This window comes from Podarcis liolepis (genome assembly GCF_965112155.1).
Source record: "Podarcis liolepis genome assembly, chromosome: 1".
In the NCBI taxonomy this organism is placed as follows: domain Eukaryota; kingdom Metazoa; phylum Chordata; class Lepidosauria; order Squamata; family Lacertidae; genus Podarcis; species Podarcis liolepis.
This window is the reverse complement of record NC_139554.1, coordinates 82,108,084-82,128,605: the sequence shown is the minus strand read 5'-3', so window position 1 is coordinate 82,128,605 and position 20,522 is coordinate 82,108,084. Positions and strand designations below refer to the sequence as shown.

The window sequence follows — 20,522 nt, the reverse complement described above, 5'->3', positions numbered from 1 at the left end:
CAGACCTGCACCGTGTGCTTGGCGCCGATCAGGAAGTGCCTCCACGCCTTGAAAGCTGCATGAATGGCAAGCAGCTCCCTATCCCAGATGGTGTAGTTCTGCTCCGACTTGCTGAGCTTTCTGGAGTAGAACGCCCCCGGCCTCCAGACCCCCTGCGGGTCCTTCTGCAGCAGTACCGCTCCCACTGCTCTATCGGACGCGTCTGTCTCCACCCTCAGCGGTCTGCTGGGGTCGATATGCAGCAGTTGCTCTTCCGACGCGAAGAGACGCTTGAGTGTCTGAAAGGACCACTCCGCCTGCTCCGTCCAGATGAATTTCTTTTTCTTGGAGCTTAGCGTGTCCGTAATAGCTGCCGTCTGCATCGCAAACCCCTTGATGAACTTGCGATAGAAATTGGCGAATCCGACAAACCTCTGGACCTCTTTCCGGTTGCGCGGGCTCTTCCAATCCAACACCGCACGAACCTTGGCGCTGTCCATGGCTAGCCCCTTGTCCGACAGCTTGTAACCCAAGAAATCCACCTCCGTCGTGTCGAACTGGCACTTCTCCAGTTTGGCGTACAGTCTATGCTGCTGCAGCCTCTTCAGCACCTCCCGAACGTCCTGGTCGTGTGCTTGCTGCGAGTCAGAGAATATCAGGATGTCATCCAGAAAGCAGACGCACTTCTTGTAGAGGAGTCCCGCCAACACGTGATGCATAAAAGCTTGAAAAACGTGGGAGCCATTTTGCAATCCAAAAGGCATAACTCTATATTCGTAGGTGCCCAGAGGCGTGAACATGGCTGTCTTCCACTCATCGCCCTCCCTCATACGGATGAGATTGTACGCTCCTCGCAGGTCCAACTTGGTGAACACGCGTCCCTTGCGCACCGTCGCCAGCAGGTCGTCAATCCTGGGCATAGGGAAATCGGAGGGCTTGGTCATTCTGTTTAAGAGGCGGTAATCCACGACCAATCTTTTTTGGGGCGTGTCCTTTTTCTTCACGAAGAAAACAGGACTGCCCCCTACTGCGCTGGACTCCCGGATGAAACCGCGCTGCAAATTGTGATCGATGAACTGTTTGAGTTCCTGTAGTTCGTCCTCAGACATGGAATATAGCTTTCCCTTCGGCAGCGTCGCCCCTGGCAGGAGGTCAATCTTGCAGTCATATTGCCTGTGCGGTGGTAGCTTGTCTGCCTCTGTCTCGCAGAAGACCTCCAGAAAGTCCGCGTATTTGTGGGGAACTGCTTGCAACGTTCCCAACTGCAGTTGTGAGTCCTCCTCCTCCCCCTCCTGCCTGGGCAGGATGCAGTGTTCTGCGCAGTAAGAGGAGCCGAAGATCAGCTGTCTCTGGTACCAAGCCAGCGTTGGACTGTGCCTGTCCAGCCAACTCATGCCCAACACAATGGGCGTGTCCGACAGTCGGGTGACATTAAAACTGATGACTTCCCTGTGGTTACCAAGTTGCATCACCATTGGTGGCGTCTGCTTCACCACCTGCCCCCCTAGCAACTCTCTGCCATCCACTGTGACGACTTGCAGGGGCAGAGTGGCAGGCAGCAGCTTTATAGCGTGCTGCTCCACAAAATCCTGTGCTATAAAGTCTGCGTTGCTTCCAGAATCCACAGAAAGCGGCACTTCGATGGTGACTCCATTGGGTAGCTGGAGAGACGCTGTGAGTTGCACTACTGGTTTGGGTGGGAGGGGGTCCGTGGGTTGCAATATCGCTGGGGACTGCTTCACTGATGCGTCTGGCTGGGCCCCAGTGCCTCTGTCTCCAGCCAGACATCGTCGTTTCCCTGCTGGGCTTCGCTGCATTGTGTGGCCACTTTCACCGTTGCGGAGGCTGCAGTGTGCTTGGAGCTCCTCTGGGGACACTCTTTCGCCAAGTGTTGAGGGCTCTCGCATATGTAACACTTCCTGGTCCCTCTAGGAGGTTTAGTCTTGACTGCTGTCGGTGCAGAGGCTCTGCTAGCTGACTGAGCCCTGGCGCCTCCCACTTCCATAGGTTCCACTCCCCCTCCTGGCGGAGGTGTGGATTGCGCACGCGCTGCTTCCCTTGGAACGAAAGAGAAACTTCTCGCTGCTTCGCGCCCTCCACGTCCTTCATCTCTGCACCATGGACGTTCTTCCAGCCTCACCCCCACAGTCAGCGCCCTTTGGACCACCTCCTGCGTGCTTCGGGGCCTCTCCCCCCTCGCAATTTCATCCTTCACAGCAGAGCTGAGACCCTCCCAGAACAGGTCCCTGACTGGGGGCGAGTCCCGGTCCCATTCCAATGCACTGACCAGCGCAAAAAAGCGGGCGTGGTACTGTCGGACGCTCGCCCTCCCTTGTTTCAGTCCATGAATCTCCCGTCGGGCAAGATCCACATCAATGGTAGACAAAAAACATGCATCCATCGCTTTGATAAAGGCATCTGCACTCTGAAGCGCCGGATCTTTATCCCTCCACAAATTGCGCAGCCACGCCTTCGCATCCCCATGCAAATGGGACAGTATAAACCCCACTTTCTCTTGCTCATCTCTAAAGTCTTTTGCCAGCAGTTGCAGTGCGCACATCACATCTGCTCGAAAGTTGGGGTACTGTTGTAAATTCCCATCGAAGTGAGCCACCAGCCCTCCTGCTCTCCGTGCCAACCCAACCCCCTCCGGTCTGGGTCCTGGCTGCCCATGCTTAACCCATGCTTCAAACCTGGCGTGGAGATCTCGGTAGGCGGCTGCCACATCCTCCTCCCTTTTCTTGGATGCCAGTACCTCCGCATTCAATTGGGTAACTGCCTGTTGCAGCGCTGAAACTTTCTCTGCTTCCGTCATCTTTGCCAACCGTCGTGAGCTTGCTCCCACACACCGATCCCCTCCTCCAGCTGCTTCTGTCTCCGCTGCGAGGTATCAGGTGTCAGAAGCTTGAGAGACGGGTCTTACTGTCAGGGCTGCCGCCCAGTCCCAGCTCACATAGGACCAAGTCAGCCAGCGTTCAGTTTCAAAGAGTCTTTATTGGATTACAGGTTCCATTTCCAAACTGCAACGTGCAGCCCTACTTCTTCTAGGTCAGAACGACGAAGACCCGTCTGAGTCTCCGCCTCTAGCGCACCAGCTTAATACCCTAGCCTTGCTCCACCTCCTGCGCCTTTCCTTCCGTCTCTGGGTCCTCCTGCCCCCCTGGGTCTCTCCTTTCCTACTCTCTTCTGGCGCGGACCCCCCTGACCCTTCCGCCTCCTTGCGGCGGGCTTTGGGACTCGGTTCACTCTCTGGGCTGCTGGCTGCGCCAGCTTCCGTTACATTTGAACTTGGCGCGCGCGCCCAACTCTCCACTTTCCTCTTGATCGTTTCCTCGCTCCCCGAGGTGGGCGTGACTACTCCTGACTCATGCCCTCCCTCCTTCTGAAAGTCTCCGGAGCCCGATATCTGGTCCCCTTTCTCCCCGCTGCTCCCGGCTGGGAACGTGGGTCCCGATCTCCAACTGCTGCTTTCTGATCCCTCTCTGGACCCTTTTTCCTGGGGTGTCCCCCTGCTCTCCCCCCTTGCTCTGGCTGCTGGCGCTCCCTTCTGGGAATCCTCTGACTCGCTAGACAGGCTCGGTGATCTCGGGTCGTCATCCCCACTCATCCTTCCTTCGTATTCCTCCCCCTCGCTCTCTGTCTCCTCCCTTCTCTGCGTCTCTGCTCCTGAACCCCTGACACCTGTACTTACTGCATAGCGTTGACAAAGTAGAATCAGTTTAACAGCTAACAGGTGGTATCGACTTGATTGTCCATCTTTAAATGGCTTATCTAGATCTAACCCAAATGAATATAACCCAGCATGAAAGCTCCTGCTGATTTTGTTAAATCTCTGCAAATTTTATATATTGGCCAAAACTACAATCAGTGAGGGTTTTGAGTTATTATTGCAGTACGTATCTGTACGAAACTTTGGTCGGATGATCAGATCATAAAGAGCAGTCTGAGCACTAATTGGGTACTATGTGGGAAAGTACCATTATTTTCCATGTTATCATCCACTTTCTTTTTTCTGTATTAATTACTCCATAATAATGATCGCTTTCTCTTGCAGTCCCATTGACCTATGTAGACTCTAGCCATATGAGCGCACAGCAATCTTCTGTGTACCTTAAATTGATATTAAAATGACAGAACAACCCCCCTTTTAATCACTCCTAACCATATAGATTTTTAAAGTCTCAATAAAGTGTCTAAAAGCATGTTCGAATGTAGATAATTAAGACTGCCATCCTTTCTTTTCAAACATACTGACACCTTAGATCAATTGACTCCGAGCATGTGCAGAATTTCCCTGATTTTTTTTAAAGCACTGAATGTCAAACATACAAGTGCTGTGCACTTTTCTTTTTGTGAAAGACACATTCACTGTCTGCCCAGAGATTGTTTCAATCTAATATGGCACTCGTCACATTTTTACTCCTCTCTGGTGCAGGGCAAGGGTGTGGAATCTGTGGCATTGCAAATGTTGTTGCACTCCAGTTCCCATCAGTACCGGCTAATGGCCAGGGATGATGGCAGTTGTAGTCCCAATATCGGGCTGCATGTTCCCTATCACTGATTTAGGGGCTGACACTGAGCTTGCACTGAGTGTGTGTCATTATTACGGTATATACCGTACTTGGCAGAATACAGGGAAAGCTCAGAAAGGTATACCTTTTGGTTAGATATAAAAAAGCTTTATAACAATTATTAGAATCAGAATTGTAGAGTTGGAAGAGACCCCAAGAGTCATCTAGTCCAACCCCCTGCAATGCAGGCATCTCAGCTAAAGCATCCATGATGGATGGATGTCCAACCTTTGCTATAAATTGTACATGATAGATGGATCTCTGATTACAAATCCTAAACTTATCCTTAAACCACTGAAAAACAGGAATTTATCCCATATTGCCACTTATTAAGCATTTACAAATAAGCAATTATTTTTGTGAATATTTTTGGTGTGCATTTTTGTTAACTACACATGAAAACAATGTATAGAATCCTGGTTGTATGGCTTGGATAAAATACATTTTTTCCTCTGCTGTGTAAAAAATTGGTAGCTTCATACATAGATGTTTGATTCTATTTCTGTATGGCAACTTAAAATCAGAAAGGAATTAATTTCACTTGTTTTCAGGAATAGTAGCTGTATTGACCTATTATAAATATATTTTCATATTATTTGAGAGTAACCTTATCAAACCCAGTATTGCTAACTTCTGAGTTGACCTGCATAAAATAAGTATTCTAATCTAAGTTTGCCATAGTAGAGACTGAAACAGGGTAGCCTTTCTTCTGGATTGGATAATTGAGAACTTCATCCTGGGCTATGCCCACTGCCAGAATATGGCCTGGAGAAGGAGTGAAGCCCTCAACCAATTTTTTTTCCTTAGACCTGATGTGTATAATTGACATATAACAGTGTAATGCTAAATATATTTATTCAGAAGTCCCAGTGTGCAGCCTAATTTTCAGTCTTGACTGTAATTATTACATTTATAATGTGGCTTTGAAAAATGGCAGATGAGGTGGACCAGCAGCAAACCATCAATATTGTAAAAGAGCCTTTGGATCTCATCAGATGTCATCTCATTTGTAAAAAGGAGAAATGACTGAGAGTTTCAAGGCAGTTTACATACTTATGACCTGCATATGATTTTCAGTGATGTTGAAGAGACTATGACAACATTTATAATGACATGTCTGTTTCTTCTGCTATTGCACCTTGCAAAATGTTCCAGTCCATCCTTACTCAGCAGCAGTAATCCCATTAATTTCAGCAGAATCTTTCCTAACAGGGGTGCAATTCTGTGAATTACTCCAAGCATTACTCCAAGCATTTCTATTTTGCCTTATGATTAAATTTAGTGGGATTGATTTTTGAGTTAGCCGGCACAGAACCAAGCTGCACGCATGTTTAGGACGGCAGTACTGTATTGGAGACACAATAAAAAAGAAATCAAAGCACGCATTGTATTGTGTAAATTCCAAACACAGGCCAATAAAAGAGACAAAGAAGCTGATTTACCACAGAAAAAGGGACGGGGGGGGGGAAACGAGAGTAAATTTCTGTCAGTTGGTGTCAATTAACAATGCTCCCAAGTAAGACTTGATTATCTGGCCATGTGTGTTTCAAAGGAGTCCTAATATAACCAAGGTAGGATTGGAAACTGCATTCCTTTTGTTATAGGTAGTGCCCGTCTCCTCCCTTCCGGAGACGGAGCGCTCGCATGCAAAGTGCAAGGAAAGCGCCCACAAGAACAAATAAGGCTGCAGTCCTAGGTGCACTTTACAGTACAAGGAAACAAGTCCCGTCGAACTCCAGTGGGATCGCCGCCTCTGTAAGCGTATAGGCTCACGAGAGGGGGCTACAATTCAGTGGCGCTTCCTAGCGATCAAATCCTGGTGAATTCATCGGAATTACTTCCGAGTAAGCACGCCTAGGACCGAAGTGTAAAGGCGCTGCGAAAGCTCGCCGAAGACAGGAAACGCAAATAATTAAAAATTGACTTCGGTCCCGGGAATCTTCCTCCATTGCCACCGGCGGAAGTTTTGCATGTTGAATTGCAATGTGAGCGCCTCCTCGCAATGTAAAGGGATGGAGAGCGTGCCTGTCTCTTTTAATGGAAACCTGGCTTTGTTTATTATTTTAAGCAATATTTCCTTGTTTTCCCTTCTTATGCGGTTCCCCCTTTTTTTTTTGTCTGTATCTCCTCTCCTCTCTCTTTTTTCAAAAAAAGAAATTCTACAATGGAGTTTCCTATTGGATAGCCTCGGCTCCCTGATTGATGCCTGCCTCCCATTGGAGCCGTGCAGAAGCTGACATCACTTAGGGAAAAAGGGGCTGGGCTGGAGCGCACAGTTTGTCACCACCCAGCCTCCTTTGCCGTCGGCTGGGTGCAACTTCCATTTTAGGTGTTGGAGCTGAGCGAGGGGGGGAGGGCGAAAGAAAAAGCGAGAGAAAAGGTCCCGCAGGAAAAGGAGGAGGAGGAGGAGGAGATCGCTGCAGCGCTCCTCGGTTTTTTTTCGTCGCCTTTTGTGTGTGCGCGCGCTGCTGCTGGTGTTTTTATATATATAAAAAAGCTCCCTTTGAGATTTTATTCTTGGAGTCTTTAGTGCTTTTGTTAGGAAACGGCACGCTTTTTTTATTATTTCCCCCTCCCGCCCGCCCTCTGCCTTGCATTTGCAGCGGGACAAAAAGGCGTCTGGTCCCGTGCAGTCTCTACACGAAGTTGTCAAGCTGAATGATCAGAGGAGGAAACTGAGGAGCACTTGGGTCGGCGGCGACTCTCACGGACGCGAGGAAAGAAAAGCCTGCCTCTTCTCTCCAGCCCCCCCTCCCCGCCACACGCCTCTTTTTTAAAAAAAAAAAAAACCTGTAAGAAGGGAAGAAGTAAAACTTGCTTAGTTAGCATTCGAGAGAGGGGCTGCGCGATTCCCGAAGGGGAGAGTGCGGGGGGCAAAAAAGACAAAGGTAAGGCGGTGCATTACAATAAAAGCACCTCTCCCCTTCCTCCCTTGAAGAAAAACTTTTGTGTTGTGTGGAAGGTGGTGTGCATTGGAGGGCTGCTGGCTCCCCCCTTTCTCCTCCCCCTCCCTTTCTTGTGGCGACTGAAGGAGAGGAATGTGAGGGGAGTTCCTGGGGAAGGAGGTTTCCCTCCCCCGGTTTCCCAAGGTGCCGCTTCGGAAGAGAGGAGAGAGAGGAGTTGGGCCGCGCGCGTCGCTCTCCCTCGCGGCTCCCGTGTCAAAGGCGCTCCGAAAGGCACCGGGCTGGGTGGATCCCATTTTGCTTCTCCCCAGGTGCGTTTGGGTGGGGGCCTCTTTCTCTTGTTCTCCAAAGGCTGCTTCGAAACGGACTCCCAAGTGAGCCGCTCGGAACTCGACTCTTCGGGTAGAAGGACGCAAAATTCCTCCTTCGTTTTTTCTTTTTTTAAAGTAGGGGCTGCTAGCCTCCGCCTTTCAGGGAGTGGGGAGTGGGCCTTTTGCCATCGGGCATTGAGAGGTAACTGGATTTTTATCTGCTGGTCTAAGCAACCTTGCCTTTGTTTTAAAGGGTTGAGATTTTTCAAAAACGCTGAAGCCTTTTCGTCGGCTAGCCTTCCGGCGACTTGCGAACTTTTTTTTTACACTACTTATTCCCTAAATCGTTAAAATATTTGGGGGCGTCTCTTTAAAAGCAGGAATGCTCATGAAACCAGCTGATGCTTAGCCTTAAATTTCATTAGGATGGGTCTTCCACCAGTCAGAAGTACCAGCGGCATTCAGGATCTTGGTTAGCTGTACCCTGAAATCTTTGTAAGAAACTTAACTGCATTTGCTCCCACATTTATCCCATCTCTGATTCTTTCATCCATCCCCTGTCTTGTTTTTCCTACTGTCCTTTCCCATTGTTGAATTTTAGGCTGCTTTTGGGCAGAGATGTGCCTCTGTTAACTCTAGAAAAGTGCGCTGATCGGGAATGTGTGAATGCCTGCCCCCCCCATAGAACTTGTGATTATATTTTGGATTTCCTATTATTCAAGACAGGAGTTCAAAGGGGGACTCCTGGGGAAAGCATGCTCTGGATTCTGGATCTTGTGGAGGATGTGGATCCCAGACAAAGATGCTAACATCCAAAAGCAATTTTCACAGACCACCATACCCGTATTGTGTGTGCTGAGTGGATAGAATAGCAAAAGGAGGAGCAATTCACAATGCAGCTGTCGGAGAGAGTTGGTTGAGTTCCTGTACTGTCCGTTCTGTGCCATTTTGTTTCTTCTGCTGTTGCTTCTCCAGGTCCTCTGAGGTAGAGAATCCAGTGGAATTGCAGTACAGTAGTAACCTGCCTTGGCCACCAAGCCCTTAAGAAAGCTCAATCTCTGTGAGGCCCGAACACAAAGACACTTCAAAAAGGAGCAGGGAGGGGCTTTCTGTGTTTGGGTCTAACAAAACAAGACAGGGCAGCTTGTGAGTTCAGAAGTCTTCCTATAACACAATCATATATATCTAAAATGTTAGAAATCCTGGCTTTCTGCCAGTGGGAACAAATGCGTGCAGTAGAAGAGATTGTCCTGTCCTCCAGTACAAAGGAAGTATGGGATTGGCAGAGTGCAGGCACTCTCCCTGCCTCCTTTGAGATCTACAGAGAAATGCCTTAATATCAAAGGACTGGTAGTTATGGGGCTCTTGCCACTATCTCTCTTCCCTTTTTGCTTTGTGGTAGTACCACTTGGGCTGAATATACATTTCCTGGAGAGGTGAGCAGCGGTGAGCAGCCACTGATCTTTTTTATAGTCCAGGCTTTGGGAGAGAGAAGCTCGTGAACAGACTAGCGAAGGTTTCTTGTGGCAGTGGAGATGGATCCTATATAGCTTAGCCCTCATGCTTTTGCGGTGGTCCCTTTGGGGTGGTGGGGAGGGACAAATTGGCGGGTGGTGGGGTGTCACCTAAGCTCCATCTGAGTGGAGTAAATAGACTGAACCAGTGAAAACTCATTGACTCCTTTTCTGCACCTGTATGGACTGAGTCCAAAAATGTTTCTGGCCAGCCTAGTGGATGACTCGGTGGGAACATGAAACCCTTTCAGAAAAGTAGCGCGTAAACACATATGAGTACTCTGTAAAGCTCATGGCCGCCTTTTGAGGAAGCAAAGTTCAGCACTCTGGTACCTGAGTTGCAGACTGCTTGCTTGCACTCTGGGGTGGGGCAGTGTGCTAGGCTGAGCACATGCTGAGGGGAATTTCCCTCACCTCCATTTTAAAGAGAAGCATGACTTCTCAAAGGCCAGCAGTAAGTCGATGGTAGAAAGGCAGCTGCAGCTCCCACCTTAAGAGAAGGTCATAATAAACCTTAACTTCCTGAGCTACGGAACTTTTTAGGACTATATTGTAGTGGACAGTGTTGCATGTGAATAAGGTAGTTCTGTGTTACTTAGCCAAAAGGTCCCCTGGTTATAAAATCCATAAGAAGTGTCATCTGTTAGCTATATCTGTAGTCAAGAACTGCATGCTTAATCTCTGCTTGAGATACCTTGCAGGGCTGTTGTGATTATAATAAAATTGAATAACCCCATATGTGCCATCTAGAGCTCCTTTGAGAAAGGGTGGGATGCAGCATGATAAACATGGTGCTGTCATAAAAGGCCACAATCTGGAGATTGTGGGGAAGCTGTGACCTTCCAGTTATTGCTGGAGTACAATTTCCATCATCCCTGAGCATTTGCTGGTCTGGCTGGGTATGGTGGGAATCTTGAGTCCCATCAACATTTGAAGGGTCACTGGCTCCCCATTCCTGATAAAAGGAGCATCAGCCTTGTGCATCTTGGATTTTAGCTGCACTACTGGTTTTGCACACCTTGTGTTACTTTCATCAAGCCCATAGTAATCTGGAATGGGCTGGGGACAGGCTTCTGTGCTTAGCTAGCAAGGTTGAAAATTTGAGAGAGGACAGTGATGCAAGGCAGAACAAATGTGTCTTGACAGCTCAGTGGTAAAGTGGGGGACAGGGTTGAACAGGAACAGGCAATAGCAGCGGAACTTGCCATACCACACTTGGTTCCTCTCCTCATATTGGCTCTAGATGGGGATATTCCATTTTTATATCTGCATATAGTGCTCCTAACTTTCATTTTTGAGAAGTGGCAGACCTGGCTGGGATGGCTTCTGCAGTTTTTCATTTGCTTAAATCTTGAAGTGGGCTTAAGTGTGGAAGTGGCAAGCTTGGAAATCTTGCAGTTGCTGAGTTTTGGGTGTGCGGCTAGTTGCATGGTAGAAAGATCTCATCCACAATGATGTTTGTTGTTTCTGAAATGCTGGCAAAGGGCCTGGGTGGACTTCTACTTATTTTTATACTTGTCCTTGAATCTGAAATTTGCCAAGCTAATTATTTATACATGTGGAAAGCAAGTGTCCCTTTGATAAAATGACTTGCAAACTGTCTGTAAATGGAAAAGGAGAGTGTATTGAAAGTCTGCAGGTTAAAATGGCTTCCCCCCCACATGAATTGAACAGTGTTATCTGTGCAGCTGCTTATATCAGTAGTTGGAAGGCCAGATAGGTTTAATGAGTTACTGTGATATTGTTGCCAGCAGGAGCAGTGGGTAGTAGTAGGAGGGTGGGTTGGACTGGCAAACAGGGAGAATGGAGTGGATGGTTTATGATTCTGTAACATGAACTGTGTGAACTTGGCTGTCTTTGTTCTTGCCATAGGATTTTGCAATTGAAGCAGTTGCTTCCACATAGCTCAAAACTGAGTTTGCCTTAATAGCTTGTAAGAATGTTTGGTTGGGAGATCATCCTCTGCTAGGTTCTACTTTAGGCAGAAGGGAAGGTTAAGTGGTGTAGAGTGGTGGTTTTATTCATAAGTGTTCTGCCTGATGAAAGATGGTAGTTAATGAATGGTCTTCAGATTCAAAAGAATTTGGAAAGCCTTTGCTTCTTATAAATACACCCACCGACTGCTGTTAGTCTTATCCGGATATCTGTATACTAAAACTGGAGATCTGGAGCTGAAATCCTGTAATGTCAAGGAGGTCATTAAGGGATGGTGACAATACCAGTGATGCTTGCACATTCCTCCATGATGAAGTAGGACTTGCTGGGGTGTTGGCTAATCAAGGGGCTTCTGAGTTGCTTTTAGAGCTATTCTGGGTTTAGTGACAAGAGGGGAGCTTGCAGAATAGATCTGGTGGTTGCCATTACCTGAGTCATCAAAGCATGAGCCACAGCTGTCTGACTTAGGGAAGTACAAACCATGGTGGCTTTACCCTCCAGTAGTGTTTCCTATTTTGTGGGCTGTATGCAACCACAAGAACTAAGAAGAAGAAAGTGGGCAGGACATTCAGAAAGCATCGGGTGAATTACGGAAGAGAGCCTGTTTGCATTCATGCCTTGTTATCCTTAACTTCCATTTATTTGTTCCTTGGGTGTCTTATGTCCCACTTCTCCATCTGGTCAAAATTGTAACTTGCATGTTCCTTGAGATACACTTCTGCTGTCTCCACATCCCCGTTAGCTCTTTGGCTATGTGAGAAATGGGGATGGCCATAAAATGCATAAGAAATACCTTTTATCAGCCAAACCTGTAGTTAAGAATTGCATACTTATCTCTTTTGTAAAAGCACACTTGAGGATTTTTGAAATTTTATTTTTACCTATTTATCCTGCTCTGCAACATATTCTGACAGGCTGGCACATGTTAGTTCCATTGCAAAACCTCTCATCTGTCATTCTCAAGTGAGACTTTAGCTCATCCATGTAGTTGACTTGGACTTTGGATATTCTGGGTGGGGAACAGAGGACAGTGGGAGTCTTGTGGATATTGTATTCCCAGTATGGACTTGTAAGTGCTGCCTTCTGGCTTCACTTCTTATAGCTGGAACTCTGAGACAGGTCTGGGGAGACAAGACAAGTGGAATGGTGATGCTGGGAGGAACAAACCACTACTGACAGCGAGACCATTAGTTCTCCCTCTTGATTTTCCTGAAACCTAGTTTCAGGGCAAATGTAGGGAAGGTGCATGTGATGTTATGGAAAGAGACTTGCTCAAGCTGACTTTGTAACACCGGGATGATTCTGCTGATGATGTATATTGCCATTAGAAGCCAATCTCCTGGCCCTTCTCTTAAGTGCAGCCTTGGCTGTTCTTGTGGCTAAGTAGAAGCAAGTCCTCGTGACACACCCTTCTGCAGTTCTTCAACTTACAGCTACTGCCAGCACCCACAATCTCCAAACACAGCCAAACACAGAGTGTGGCTTGCCAGACAGTTCTGCTGCTGCTGCTGCATTCTCCACAAGTAAAAACAAAAGTCCTAACAACCTATAGAACACGGGGGCAGGGGCAGAGCCTGTGGCCCTTCAGATGTTGTTGGATTCCCATCAACCCCAGTCAGCATAGCCAATGGTTGGGGATGATGAGAGTTGTGGTTTTGCAACTGGTGGGCCACTCCTGCTGTGAAATATGCCATGCTACGCTTTCTGATGCTGTGTTTGATTGGCCGATGGCTAACCCTTTGTGACTGGTTGGATTCCAATGTTGTCATAGACTTTTAAGGTTTGGTTCTGACCCCATGACATATGGATTAAGAGCCGATTCATGCATAAAAATATAATGTGTGCAGTACACACATCTGGAAAGTACAGAAAGGCTGAGTGGAGCACCAGGGTTGGCAGCAGCTCCCTGCCAGGTGGCAAAGCTGGGTTTGCTGGCCTATAATGGGTGAAACAGCCCAAGAACCAAGGTGGCAGAAAACATGATTGTGCCCATCTTCTTTATAGAGATAACTGTCATTTACCATGAAGAGGGCAAAAGTTGATACCATTACCTTTGGGATGGCGGCGGGGGGGGGGTTGTCTTTTTTTACATACAGGATTTTTACAGCGACCAGCAAACTAAATAGGGTCTCTTGCTCCCCCCCTCTTCTCCTCCCCCCCACCCTTCCAAATTCCTGCTTGGGGGGGGAACTCTTGCTTAATATACCCAGAGACCAGCTGTATTGCAACATTAGTGAGTTGCAGGTCTTGTAAATACTTTCAAATCAGCAACCCCCTACTCCTCCCATGGTTGAAACCAGCCTCCTTTAATGGAAGGGCAATTCGGCACAGTCCTGTCTGCCAGTTAATCGGCACGCCCCTTTCCCTGCCCTCTAGAGTAGTACATACATTTTTTCTGAACATGTTGTTGCATGCACTGCTGCCACTGCCTTGCTTATGAATCAAGCAAGCTGGTTTTGTCTAGGTGACGGAGAAGCCTGTGCTACTTGCTTCTAGTTGGCCTGAATGTCTTGTTTGAGCCACTCCCGTCCAGAAGAGTTGAACTGATTTGCTTTGATAATCCATCTGTTTTCTACCCACCTCCTTTGATTTCCCCCCTCCTATGTCTGCTTGTCCAGGGGTTCCCAAACTGGCCCGCAAGCTTCATTCAACTAGCCACAGCATGGTTCTGTGAAGAGCACTTAACCATTTGAATTCTATGGAATAGAACTTGTAATGCAATAAAATATAATGTAAGAGATAAAAATACAGTTTTGAAAATTGTACAGCACCGCGAGCTTTACAATTCCTGCAACAGGCATTAGATAGATAGATAGATAGATAGATAGATAGATAGATAGATAGATAGATAGAAGTGGTCTGCCAGGACCTTTAGCAATTTTGGGGTGATCTGTGGGAAAAAAATTGTGGGACCCACTGTGCTAGTTGTCATTGCCCTTTACTTGCTGATGCCCTCCTTGAGTGGGCCTATCAGTCATTGGCACACAGGAAATGTCACATCACATTTCTTCCGCATTGAGTAATGTGTCTGGGTATGAGAGGGTGCCTGGCTAACTCACAACTGTTATCTGTAGTAGCTGTGAAAATAACACAGCTGATTTTTCATAATGTCATAAGCAGCTTCTAGGTATTATACATCTGAGTCATCTATAGGAGGGGAGTTCCGAAAATGTTCTCACTGTTAGGAACCTTTAGTGCATTGGTGTCCCAATCTAAGGAAGGCTTATCGCCATATATAGTGTCTGTCACTTGCCAGGTAGTAGGATTGAGGTTTGATGTGCTCAAGTCAAAGAGTAACTTAATAGGTGTGCCTGTGGTCTAGGTGTGAGTGACAGCATTCTGGTGTTTAGCTAGTGAGGTGTGGGGAGGAGGTAAAATGAATATGTTTAAAGAGGGAACATTAGGAGGTAAATGCTCAGCTTTGTGCCCCTGGCTGGCAGGAGGAACAGAGAGTATGAGTGAGTCTGGAGTTGTTAAAGGAGGCAACTGCTCCACAGCTGTAAAAGAAAAGCATAGATTAGGAATCATTTGGGGAGTAAGTCTGGGTGTCAGTGCCGTGCTCCCTCAGAATTATCGTCCTGCACCCTTGCTCCTTTCAGGCAAGGCAAAATTTAGTGTTCCCTAGGCAAACTTGCTTTCTCTTTCCTGCAAGTTTCTAAACACAATGTCATTTCCTGTCTGACCAGGAAATCCTTGTTTGCTTCCTTCCTTTCTGCCTGGACAACAAAAGGGCTTGCTTTGAAAGCTTTTTGCATGACGTTGATGTTTCCTCCCACTTCCCCACCAACTAAATGAGTAGTTCTATGTCTCTTTAGTTTTAAGCCACCTAATTTCAACTGTAGCTAGTTTTCTATTTTGCTGGGCTTTGTGTATCTGGGTTGGGCCAAGACTAGTATGTGAAATTTGCAGTGGGATGCAGATGTAGCTGGGTGGAAAACACAGGGTGTTGTGTGTATATATGAGGGATTCAAGGGATGCATATTCCTGTCTCCTGCTCAAAATGCTGCAATGGATATGTCTTCAAAACATCACCAGTGCTGTAATGAACACCTATTTCTGTAGTGAACTGAGGACTGAGTGACTTAATCTGCTAGGCAGGGGGATTCCTGTGAAATGTGTGTCTTGCATCGGTGACATGTCCTCTAGCTTGATCCTTCAGATTTAATAAATAGCCGGATTTTTCTGACCTGGAAAAGTGAAATTGTCCCCCCTGCCCCCACCCCACAGGAGGCCTCCCATCAAAGCCTGAGAACAGAATTTAATCAAATACTTAAAGCTTGTGAAGGGTGGCCATGCTATATAGTGAGATTACATTTTTATTCCCTAAAACTGTTCAGTGCCTGCTAGGTGGAAGGTAATGCGTCTCTTTGTCCTGTGCCCCCCACAGAGTAAAGAAAGGATTTCTGTCCTGAGAAATGGATGCTTCTACTAGTAGTTGTGTGTAGGTGTTACTGCAAAAGCCAGCCTCTTTTTTTCCCCTTTGGGAGAGTGAGCACCGTGTCTGCAAGACTTTTGTCAACAACAGCAACAACAACAAGAGAGTGGGCTGATGGCAGTAACAGGGGCAGTGCTGCAGATCATATCTACTCTAGCTAACAGTTTTGGGTGCCTGAATATGAAATTGCCCAGAGCCCACACCCACAGCAGTTTGGCGTCATGCAACATTTGATCCTGCTCTTGTGCAGCCGTGTGGCATGTACCAAAAGAATAGACCTGCAGCACTTGTTATTCCAGATCTGTGCCCACACTCTTCCTGTTTGCTAGCCAAACTTACCAGGTTGTTTGCAGGTTGTTGTACATTGCTTTGATCTTGCATACAGGTTGGAGAAAGAGGAAATGGCCTGGACCACGTGGGCTATGACACAGGGGCTTTTTTGAGTTTTGCTCTGTGGGTTAGTTGGGGCCTGAGTTAGACTGAATGTTGTGTGTCTTTGATCACCCCCAGGACATAATGCAGCACCTTCATGATAGGGGTATGCCCTGCCCCTGTAAGTGGGGAGGGGCCATAGCTCAGTGGTAGAGCACATGCTTTGCATGCAGAAAACCCCAGGTTCAACCCCTGGCACACACACCTCCAGTTTAGTTAAAAGATCAGGTAGCAGGTGATGGAAGGCATCTCTGCCCAAGATGCTGAAGAGCTGCTGTCAGCAATAGTGTACCAGTATTAGGCTTGATGGGCAAATAGTCAGACCTGGTAAAGAGCAGCTTCTTATGTTGCTCTCACACAGTGATCCAGTCTATGAGAATAGGGACGTTACAAGGTGGGGCTTGTGAAATAAAGAAAGGAGACGATGACTCAAGCATCACTGTTAGGGCTGTCTATTCTGCCTAGGCATGGAGCTCGTTTTAACAATCCCAAGTCCGGTGAGGAAAAGGTGAATACAATGGCTAGTGCAAAGTCTACGAGGGACCCGGAAAACCCTTCCTCCAATCACTGGAAATCCTAGTCAACAACATTCTTGTTTTGCAAGCTTTCACAAAGCACCCCCCCATGCTTTCACACTTACCTCCACACCTATTAAGGGTCAGAAGCTTGCTTCTGTGCATTTTCTTTAATTGAAAGCTGCAATTTTCAAGAAGATGGATTCTGTATCTCATTGTAGCATGCGCACGTTAACCATGTGTATTTTTAGGGGGTGCCAGATTCTGAGACAAGGAAACTCACATTCTGCCATCAGAATTGGGTTGGTGATGATCTATTTTTTCTACTTTTTTCCTTTAGAGACCCAATCATACAAGATGGAGACTTTCAAACCACTGACATTTGGGGAGAAACAGGTGACAGAGTACAGAGCATTGAAAGGATGTGAGAGTTTTGTGTGTAGATTTGTTAAAAGCTTTTTTCCAAACAGCACGGTAAAGGACTAACTCAGAACTATTGGAAGCCCGCATAGCCCCCCCCCCCACATTTCCAGACAAGATTGTTGCAGTTCTCAAGGCTTTCTGTGTAACTATTACGACTGAAGAAATTATTAGCTCTGAGGAATTCCCGAATGGAAAAGATTCAGGCTCCTGCAGAAAGGGTTTTCTCAAAAGTTAAGCTGTCCCTTAATGTAGCTTACATCTTCAGATCAGTTACTAGCTTGATTTATTTTTGCAGCCAACATTCATTGTCTCCTTTCCTTCCTGAGATGTAGCTTAGCCAGTTGATGACACAGTTCCTAGTGCAACCATTTGCAGGGCACTGAAGGAGGCATTTCCTTCATGCAGTGCCTTGGTTGAGACCAAGCCTCCACAACTCAACAAGTGCCCTGCTGGGTCAGACCAAAGGCCCATCCAGTCCAACATCCTGTTCTCCCAGTGGCCAGTCAGATGGAGGCCTGTGGGGAAACCTGCAATTAGGGCCTGAGCATAACAGCATTCTTCCCCATTTGTGATTCCCAGCAAATGGTATTCAGAGGCATCCTGGAGGCAATCATAGCTGCAGTTGCTAGTAGCCACTGGTCCCCCACAAAAAAAAATCATCTTGGCTGTTGCTGGAAATTGTGGGGCTGCATTCCTGGGCTATGAAAATGGACCTATGCCATGTATCTTGAATTTCTCTGAGGCAGCCGCAAACATTTGGGCACCTGAGACCAAACACATTCACTTGGTTGTCGCTCTGTTCAAGCACCAGCTAGCTGGTCCTTTAAGGGCTGAATGTCAGGTTTGCTGAGAGAGCTTGTGCTTGTGCCCCATGGGTAAAAGCATGCTTGCGATGCAGAGTTTGAGGCATGGCAGCCAGCCTGCATAAGTATATGTTTGTTTTAAGCTCCCTTGTGTACATAGGCATTTGGCCTAAGAATTATATCTGCTGTAGTGCTAGGTGCAGGGAGGATAACAGTTTTTGGGGTTTCGGACGCTGCTTTTGTAGCTGTTTGATCCTGGAACTGGGACACCAGGGCAGACGGCCTTTTACTGGGGGTGCCAGGAGCATAGTCGGCAGCTGCTCCCATCTCAAACATGCAGAGAGTTTCCTGCAAAGTTGGTACTGGCTGCTTTGGCCGAAACTCTCCATATAGTGTTGTGATGCTCTGTGCCTTAGGCCAAACTAGCCTCTGGCTGAGGTGAAATAAGGAGGAAGAAAAGAAGCTTTTATCTCCAAAGTTAATGCAGAAAGCCTAGGTAGGTGTGCTAGCTACCTTTCCCTCCTCGGCATGAAAAGAGCATGCAAAATTTAGTCAGCTGGGCGTTGGCCATCAGACCGCTCCCCAGGGGCTGCTTCCTGCAGACAGTATCCAGGGCAGGCTATGATTCCTCCTGGCGAATGTTGCTGTCTGCAGAGGACTTTGCTCCTGTGCAGCTGATAGGCAGGGCCTTATCTCGAAGAACGCCAAGATTCTATTTGCCGTAAGGCTGTAATTGAAAACTAGCTGGCTTTTCTCCCTGAATGTGTTTTGAAGCAGAGTAGTGCTGGAACGGAACACCTGCAAATGAGTTTTTCAGGTATCTTTATAACAAAGGGACTGTTTTGATCCCACCGAGGATCACGCATGTGAGCCTCGAAGTGATTGTACAGGGAATCGTGACTGGTTTGTCGACGTGGAATGTTATCACCACGTTGCTTTGTGCTTTTATAGGTAACGCTGAGCCAGGAGTTGCCGTATGTCTGGTTGCGGCGTTCTTGTAGCAAAATGGCCAACTTGGTAATTACCAGTTCTCCTCCTCCTCCCTCTCTCCTTCCACATTCTCCCCTACATCCTTGAAGCTTCAGCCCCTTCGAGCCAAGCAGCCGCCTCTTCAGTCAAATCCTGCCTTGGCTTTGGCGGGGTGGGTGGGGGTTGGGGTGGGGAAGGAGGAGGGAGCCAGGAAGGGTTGTTTTTCCTCTAACATGATAAGGAGCACTGCTGGGTAAAGTGGGAGCTCTTGCTCCTGATTGGTGGCCAGGCTGCCCTGGAATGCTCTGGCCCGTTTCCCAGAATCCAGTACTCTGTGTTTGTTTGTTTCTGAGCCTGAGGTCTGGTGCTACTGTGACAGGAAATGGGGAAGCTGGAGGGGAGGTGGTGGTTGGGGGGGGGGCATAGAGAAGGGAGATGTCTGTGTATGTGCCTGTGAAATCCCTTTGTCCCCAGAGCTCAGCTGCAAATTCCCACAGAGGGGGAAAAGTGGCCTTTTGTGTTGCGAAAGATTTTTCAACTCCCAACTTGCAAAGCTCCTGTGCTTGGAGGCTGGGAGCGTTGAATTCTTCCTGACTGACTGCCTCATCCATAGATCTGTCCCCTCCCTCTTAGGGGGAGGAAAATAGAACTTGTATGAGATGAGATATCTTGGATGGCGTGTTTCTTCTGTGGCTGTGTATACATGAATTAATTTATGGGAGCTCCCAGTGCACATTGGACACAGCCAGTGTGTACAACGCTTGGTTCTTCTGGTAGATGCATGCATCTGTCACAGATATGTATCCTACCAGTGCTGCTGATAAATACTAGTAGTAATCTGACTTAAGGCAGCAGTGAAGCACTCCTAGCTCAGATATATGCAGTCAATCCTGTACCACCTTCAGGTATAGAAATGCCACTCCCCAATCAGCCACAGTTACATTGATGACTAGTGTGGTGCTTGGTTTAGGTTTTTCAAGTTAACAAGTACCCAAAGGCCCAATGAATAGTTGTACTTGCGCAAGCATCTTCTATAGTTTTAGCAGCTGTGGGGCTGTATACTTTGTGAACCGTAATTAATCTACTGATCCTAGGTGTCTTTGAGGGAGTACATTCCCTCCTCTCCATGATGAACCATAACCCCAATTTTCCAACTTTCCTGGTTTTTATTATTTATACCCTAGCCCCTGTATAATCCAGAATATTGGACAAAAGGTGAGAGCATTATACTGTCCATTCCTTTTGCAAGAAACTTGTCTGGTCCTGCCTTTGAAATGGTGTTTTGCTAATGAATGATGTCATAGCAGTGACTGACATTTAGGAAAGCAAGGCCGAAAGAAGGCTAGAATGATTCACCTATTATCTGGAGAAGGAACTTCCTGGTTCATTTCGAAGCTCTTTTCATCTTCCTTTGTGGAAAAGTGATTGGCGGACAGAAAATAATTTGGAAATGCAGACTTTCCAAGTATAACTTTGATAGGTCAGAAATGTGTCTGTACGAAAAGTAGCAGCAAAGACAGGAGCTGATCTTGGCCATATTTCATAAACCTAAAATGATTAATGTTGGAAAACATTTTTAAAAAAATATTCTCCAAGTACAGGTAAAGTTTAACATTATTGTACCCGCACTGTGGGGGGAATGGATATGCTGCTAAAAGAATGTGGGTTATACTCACCCTGCAAAGTAGCCTAGAGTTATAGTCATTCTGGGTGGGGGGGGGGGTTGTGAGCA

The 20,522-nt window shown here is 47.1% G+C and overlaps 1 protein-coding gene across 22 annotated transcripts in view; it reads left to right on the top strand.

Annotated features, from left to right (window-relative positions):
* The first annotated feature begins 6,834 nt into the window (after nucleotides 1-6,834).
* CTNND1 (catenin delta 1) overlaps nucleotides 6,835-20,522 on the top strand; it is a 57,112-nt gene continuing 43,424 nt past the window's right edge. For 3 of the 22 annotated variants that reach the window (XM_083512231.1, XM_083512248.1, XM_083512244.1), the window contains exon 1: nucleotides 6,835-7,438. The gene's annotated coding sequence lies outside the window, so the exon portion shown is untranslated. Of the gene's footprint in view, nucleotides 7,439-7,617; nucleotides 7,765-7,817; nucleotides 7,967-20,522 lie in introns of those variants that run through there. The other 19 variants (XM_083512242.1, XM_083512243.1, XM_083512227.1 and 16 more) reach the window with 13 other exon arrangements.